The sequence below is a fragment of the Amblyomma mixtum genome, chromosome 7 (genome assembly GCF_055824585.1).
Source record: "Amblyomma mixtum isolate Tamu chromosome 7, ASM5582458v1, whole genome shotgun sequence".
NCBI classification, from domain to species: domain Eukaryota; kingdom Metazoa; phylum Arthropoda; class Arachnida; order Ixodida; family Ixodidae; genus Amblyomma; species Amblyomma mixtum.
In genome coordinates this window covers 70,011,224-70,017,223 of record NC_143018.1, presented here as the reverse complement: position 1 = coordinate 70,017,223, position 6,000 = coordinate 70,011,224, and positions in this window count along the sequence as shown.

Here is a 6,000-nt window from a genome sequence, read left to right as displayed (position 1 = left end):
TGAAATGTGACTAACTCCAGTGTAGGTGCAATACATGTAAAAGTGTGCGAATGCGGTGAAGTGCAGATAAACTGAAGTGTGTGGCCATAAATGAGGACGCTACCTGCAACTGAATTGGGTGAAAGCAACATAGGTGACTGGTAGCATACGTCTAAGCAGGACCAAGACAAGAGCGAAAATAAGAATTTATATTGAACGAAGGGTGAACAGACCAAGTGTTACGTGGGCCATCAAGTATTGTAGTTTCATAACAGACCTGTAAGTAGATAAACAAACTCTCGTGGAGAGAGTGTAGGTGCAATACATGTTCGACATGTGCCAATGTGCTGAAGTGCACGTAAACTTTCGAGTGTGTGGCCATAAATAAGGACGCTACCTGCAGCTGAATTGGGTGAAATTAGTGTAACAAGGGTGACTGGCAGCAATACGACTGAGCAGGGCGGAAAGAAGCGCGAAAATAAGAATTTATATTAAACGAAGGGTGAACAGACTAAGTGTTACATGAGCCATCAAGTATTGTGGATTCATGAGAGACTTGTAAGTAGATAAAGATCTTGTTGAGGGAGGAGGCATACGTGAGGTTGGCATTGACCATCTTGCGTGGTGCATGGTCACCGGACAGGGCCAGAAATCCGAGCTCCTACTTTCCGAGGCGTCTCAGAGAACCTGAGTCGGCGTACCTGCAAGGACAAGTCGAACGCATAAATGTTGTCCACACGCTATAGAGTCTTCCGACGGACACACTGCACACTTTCCGTACTGTCGGGAGCAGAAGTGGTGTATGCCATGCCAGCTTCGATTCAGTTGCACTTCCACCCCCTCCTGGTGTCTAGAGAGCTTGACACCAATCATCCAGGCATGCACGCCTCCATCCAGCCATCCATACACGACGCAAGGCGTGCATGGATGCCGGACCGGGGCCACAGATCTGAGCTCGGAGTTCCTGAGTCGGCTCCGTGCTGTCCGGGTCCAAGGGGACCTAAGCCGGCATATCTGCAAAAATAAAAAAGGAAGGTTCGCCAAAGACAACCATAGATGGAAACGACTGAACAGCGCGAGCAGAGGGGACGGAAGAGAAGACATGTACTGCGTTGTCTTCCATCCCGCCTGTTAAGCTGTTGAGTCGTTTCCACCAACATGTAGTACCAACCATTCCGACCAAGCCCTCTTCTTGCAGCCATGGATGTCCTATTCAATAGTCGCCCGAGGGTCGCACTGTACGCTGGCTGTACTGCCGGAACCAAACACGTCATATGCAACGCGGTCTTCGACTGAACTACATCCTCGACCCCTTGAGCGGCGCCTGTTGAACAGCCTTAGGGGGTACCGCTTTCATCTGCAGCCATGCCAGCTTTCTCGTTTCGGTAAGTCGAGGGTATGCTTACCGAAAACGCAGAAAACGACGCTGCGATGCAGTGCAGTCAAAGCATCCGACAGTACAGCGTTTGTGACTTGAGGCAAAGGGTGCACGGAAGGAACCTTGGACGACCCGCGACAGCCATATCGGGCCAGATGTCATCGCGGGCCGAATTCACCACTGTCGTTGGATCAAGTATGAGTATGCTCGAGTCAGCATATCTGCAAAGAAAAAAAAAAAAGAGGTGACAGACACGCAAGCATATCGCAGTTGCACTTATACTCACCGTGGCAGCAGAGTGAGCGCGATTGAAGCCATGTGCCGCGGGGCTGAAGCAAGAAAATCGAACCGACCTTGGCTGCAGCGGAAACACGATGTGCTGCAGACCGCAGGCAGCGTCCGTACTTCGGAGTTGCTAGACGAGGCTGGCGAGAATTTCCGTGCGCCGTGTACGGTCACAAACCACATGTCGCTCCAGTGAGAATATACGCGCCCGGGCGTTCGCCGGAACAACATAGTGGCTTGGTCGCAACGCCGTTCGGAACGAGTTTTTGTGCGTGACGAAAACGGCAGCGAGCTCGCATATCTAAACCCCCTTGAGGCAGCGAGAAAAGGGGCGGCGTACACGAAGTTTCCTCGCTGGCTCAATACCTACAGCTGACCTGCCTAGTGTGAGCTAAGCCTAAAGCTGTATACGCGCCGCAAATCCCACAGCTCACCACGCTTCCGTCACGTACAAGAAACCCGAAGGAGACAGCCCATGAAACCTCTCCTTTACATGCTGCGTGTTGCTTGCTTACTATTAGCCAATGCTCGCGGAAGCAGCGCGAGTAAACCTTAAATTCGCTGTAACAGCACACAGCAGGTTTCACGGACACGTCCCCATCGCCGCGAGGCCTAGCCCCGCACTCACCTTCGACGCCGGCGGCCTGGCTCGTAGGTGTATTCCTCGGTAGTCGTCCGTCGGTCGAGAGTGCCACGGCTCCTACGAGTCCCCGCTGGACGGTGAAGACGACGGCAACCCACTGGCAACGGACACAAAGCGATGTCTAGAAGCACTGCCGGCTGTACGGCGAAAACAAGCTCCGCACCGAGCAGCAACGAAGAAAGAATGGCGATCTGACGCGTCTGTGGTCGCGTTTTCCACCCGCGAGTAAGCTGCCTGAGCATGCGCGTTGCTGTCGGCTACAGAACTTTTCAGGAGCAGTCTGCGCTGTCGCCCTTATCAGCGATAGAAAATATCTTCTGGGCAAAGAGGCCTGTAACAGTGACATGTGCACTTCGCCGCGCCGCTGCTTCGATGGGCAGACGGCGCGTCGTCACATTTCGTACGGCCATACGTTTTCCATTTTGTTTTCGTCGTCTGCCTCTCCCGTCTAGATGAAGTGATATCAAGGCCGCTTGAGACGCGCCAGTTTCACCGTGTGCGCGCATGCCACAGCTTGGGCGATGTTTTCCGCGTTACTCTTTCCTCCGGCACTTTAAACAAGTGGACTGAAAGGAGAGGAATAATTTTCACATCCCTCCGTTTGCACTCAAAAACATAATTGGCTCTAACTTCCGCAACTTTGCTGAGTCCCCCAAGCAACCACCGATATCCTTCGGACGGCCGACAGAGGTCTGTTTCGGATGTTCTGTACGTCCACTGAACATCCGCAAATAGCCGGTAGACGTCCGTAGGCCGTCCGAAAGGTGGCCAAAGGTATACGGTTCGCCCGCCGACGGACGTCCATTTGAGTACGTCCATTGGCGGATCTTCCTCGAATATTCGCATATATGGTGCATGCGTGCTTTTTTCACTCCGCGCGATGCAATAAAACCGAAAACAATTTGATGCATAGCACGCATATTTTATTGTGGTTGATGATACACCAGCAGAGCAATGGGTTACATTCGGAAAATTTGTTAAATGTGACTCTTCAAATGTGGCAAGCTTGGGACACACATCCGTAATCTTCCCACCCACAGGATTTCTGAAATAAAAAAGAACGCGGCAAACATCAGTCATGTGAAATAAATGGCACAATGCAGCAGCCGAAGTAAAAACATATTGGAACCAATTAATAGAAGTGTTTAATGCTGCAAGTATAAAAGACAATGCACTTTAACAAACACCTATATAAGTATAAGGCAGTAACAGCTCTCACTTTTCCACACCATATTTGACAATGTATCTGTTCTTTATTTATTCTCATGGGCCTTAGGGCACTAACCTGCGCAGCACTGTACGCGACTGTGCGCAGAAAGCCGCAAAGCTTCCGTTGCGAACCACTGCGAACTACACGTGCTCCCTATGGTCTGCCTTTCGCGCGTTGTCACTCTTTATATAGGCACAGTGAACATAGCGATGCCTTAAAAATTAACAAGATGCGAAAACACTCCGTCCCGCAACTTTGAAGAGTGGGAATTAGTCGTGCGAGTTGAGGGCTCGCGCAGCTGTGTGATGTAGGCTCCCGAAAGTGTGAGAACAGCACACACTTGGGGAATCCATCTCCTCGCGCTTACTGCTCCCACTGTCCTGTGAACGAATGTTATATGAGCATGCTGCATTGTCCTAGAAGCAAAGTTCCAAGAAGTGTACTGGATACATACCTTGGTAGGCAATCCCATGTGCACTAAGCCTTCTTTAAACCAAGGTCGACGCAGTACGGGATTCCGGTGTTCCACAAGAGCTTCAGGCGCTTCCCGTATCTTTCGAATTGCTTAAGTTACATGCTACTTTCGTCCACAGACCGAACAAAGCCACACATTATAATAACAGAGCTATAAAGCTCTGCGCGACAGCACTACGCAGCAAATCAACAACAGCGCAGCATAGCGCAGCGCTACGGAGCCGTACTGATGGATTGGATTGGACTGACCGCGAACTGACATCTATGATGATGGTGATAGCAGAATGCACGGGAGTTTTGATACTTACGAATGGTTTCAATGGCAAGTTTAGCTAGCAAAACGGTGGACATGTCGCACAACTCCACTAATTTGGAGAAGTTTTATAAATATAAAACTAGTCATTAATTCTTGCAAAATTCTGCAGCACCTGCTTCTCCTCTTAGATAAATTTAGCTCGTTGGCGGCTCTTGCACTGCAGGTAGGAGTGGAATCGTACCAATTTACAAACATCTTCGCGTCAAACCCTCCAACGGATGTAAATAAAACAGTATACATGCACGAAAGACGCGAATTTTCTGTGAAATAAAAAACGTCCATACTCATGGCCTGGGAAAATACTCAGCCTTACATCCTTCGGACGTACACCTCGTCTCTCATGCGGATATACAAAAGTGGACACTGTCCGTACGTCCGGCTGATGTACGAATACGGATATCCGAAATCGGATTGCGTTCGTACGTCCGATGGACGTCCGATCTCGGCAAAGGACGTTCGGATCTAGCTCGTACGTCCGACGGATATCTGTGGTTGCTTGGGCCCCTTTCAGGCCCTGATAACAATAAAAAAAAGAACAACTCTGAAGGGGATATAGTAATTAATGAAGCACTGCATTGTTTAAGACACCACTGAGTGACAGCAAGAACGTTAAATTAGCTTGCTAACCTTGCTCTGCAAGTCCTTTATTTTATGATTACAGCACATTAGCTAATGCGTCAGAAGTGTTGTTTTGTGAAAGAAATTTGCAGCCCAAGAAAAGTCTCAGCGTTGACTAGGCGTCCGGAAAACAGCTGTAACGTCTTTGAAATTATGTTTCCTTAGATGAATTGCTCAATTGTCCTGTTATGCTATTTGTCGCTGTGTTGTATAATGTTAAAGCAGGTCAGTATTCTAATCGCAGCTGAAATGCGTTTTAAACAACTTTCAGAAGCGAGCTAACCCTTAGCCGTAACAACAACCAATGCCACAGTGCAATAGGTTCTAGTAAGGCTGTAATTGATCTTCAGCAGCCGTTCTTCCCCTATTCAAATGCACGAGGCGTAAACTTCAGATCAGCGAGCGTACAATGTTTCCTCTCCTGTTGTCCAAGCCTTTCGCACTGTTTTTCTTCATATGTGTAACTAACTCGCCTGTTCTGCTGTAATCCCTATTATGCACATGAATGAACAAAGGGGAAAAAACAGTAAGCTGGACGGTCTCAGGCTAGCGCGCATGTGTTACGAAGTTTGGAATTTGAATGGTAAAAATGGATTTCTTCGTGCTGATTAGTCTAGTTTAGGTCGCTATATCATCGTTTCGCACCGAACTTGAAGCTCGAACAATTCACCGATTAAACTGTGAGGTGAATTCTATGGCGCGCGTTTAATTGCGGAACACGAAGTAGTATCAAGGTAGATGTACTATGGTAGCGTAGGCTGCATAGAAGCCCATACGTTCAAAACATGGCGGCTCATGGTGCGCAGCCAGCGCCGTCTTCGAAATGCGTGGACAACTAAAAAGTGACGTCATAATTAAAACAAAAACGCGACGTTAAAGTCACTTGTTTTAGTGACGTCATATTTGTGACGTCAGCGTCACGTGCTGCTTGGCGGGAAAAATAAACTGCTGAACGCCGCGACGCTTCAGCGCGACACCCGACACGAGAACGAAGAAAGAAGACACGACGAGTGCCGACCACCAACGCTATTTTTAGGTAGTCAGTTCTCGTTGTGCCTTTTTCCTTCGTCCTCGCCTCAGGTGTCGCGCTGAATGTC